The 1570-nt window shown below is 33.1% G+C and overlaps 1 long non-coding RNA gene across 1 annotated transcript; it reads right to left on the bottom strand.

Annotated features, from left to right (window-relative positions):
• Nucleotides 1-265: 265 nt before the first annotated feature.
• LOC136235320 (uncharacterized) lies at nt 266-1368 on the bottom strand. Its single transcript, XR_010691766.1, has 3 exons — nt 1090-1368; nt 937-999; nt 266-349 (listed from the first exon to the last, which is right to left on the bottom strand). It is a non-coding gene; the product is annotated as an uncharacterized lncRNA (long non-coding RNA).
• Nucleotides 1369-1570: the final 202 nt, after the last annotated feature.

Genomic DNA, 1570 nt, shown 5'->3' with positions numbered 1-1570 from the left:
AAGCCATCGAAACAATACATTTACCATCACATTTTCTCAAGCTTACAAACAGGGCATGGAACAAGCTGCAAATTTGATAACAAAAACCATGTTAATTAAGATCTACTACGAGTATTCTTAAGGGCTTATCCAACAAATGTGTTCATAAATACCAAAAAAGGCTGGTTGAACCAAATTTAAGTTACCTGCAACACAAATTCCCTCTTTGATGTTCCTATTAAAACAGACGCTCTATAGGCTTTCAACATCTTCTCTGTAGCATCTTGTCTGATTTTGACTTGTAAGTTGAGTCTCTCTGTTGGTATTGCTATATTTAAGTCAGAGTAAAATGCACCAATTCGCATCCAATCTGATTGTCAAGAAAGAAAAATTTATATTAGGTGAATAAACTTTATCCTATAACAACACAAACACTAGCTATATTTCTTACTTTTCTGTGGTCTATTTAAAGTGCCAAATTCCTTGTTTTCATAATGTCAAGTCTATAGAAGATGGAAGAGCTCACTATAATTACCCAAATCTTGTGAAAATGGAAATATTCAAATAGATAAAAACAATCTTATCGAAATGCTTCTAGTTCTTGTGGAAAGTGCAAGAGTGACAGCCATCTGGAAAAAATTTCCTTCAGTACCAGTCAAAATTATAAACAGATCTGCACCTAAAGTAAAGCTAGAGAATAAATCATAAAACTTAATTGCAATTACCAACTAGTGAAGTGTATAGCTTGCTCCTCTTAAATCTCATGGGGTCTGGATCAGGTACCTCAAGATAACACAGGCAAGCAAATCTTTATTTAAAAATGAAAGGCAAATACCAACATATAAAATTCAGAAACTTCAATCAAACAAATAAGCATAGAACAATATTACTGAAATGACAAAAAATTGCTATCTTCCAATCAAATAAATTGACAATGAAAAAGAGGTTCAGAATGACCAGTATACACAATTTGGCAAGTAGCGAGTTGGTCATGTCTTTCTCCATTGAAGAACCATTCATCTAAACAGAAAATAACAAAAATTAAAAAAAAAAATTCGAACATTCTCAAAACCCTAACTTTTATCCCAAAATGAAAACAAAAACTAATACCTTGATATTAGCCGCATGTGTAGAAAGCCCTCCATTGTCAAAATTTTAAGCCTATGGTCTTCAATTCTATCCGCACGAACATGTAATTATAAATAGGGAAAGAAGTGAAGATAAAGGCATGGCGAAAGGAGAAACGATGAGAGCTTGAAAGAAATAGAAGGCAGACAAAATCAAAGAAGAAGAAATCACGAGAGGAGAAACCAGGAGAAAGGAAGAAAGAACGACTGAAGGCAAAGAGAGATGGAACATGAAGAACAAAGATGCAAAAGGGAGCGGGAAGGAGAAAAAGGATTTGCAATTGGAGTATCTTGATTTAATTTCTACCAAAATTTGCGTAGTCGAAGAAGAACATACAAGAGAGGCTGAATCGTCCCTGAATTATTAGTTGAAATTAATTATATATTTTATAAATACATATTAATATAAAAGTGTCCCCTATTGTATTAGTAGAGAGTATTGGAATTAATATAAGGATTTGTCC

This window comes from Euphorbia lathyris, chromosome 7, assembly GCF_963576675.1.
Source record: "Euphorbia lathyris chromosome 7, ddEupLath1.1, whole genome shotgun sequence".
In the NCBI taxonomy this organism is placed as follows: domain Eukaryota; kingdom Viridiplantae; phylum Streptophyta; class Magnoliopsida; order Malpighiales; family Euphorbiaceae; genus Euphorbia; species Euphorbia lathyris.
This window is presented reverse-complemented; position numbering and strand designations above follow the sequence as displayed.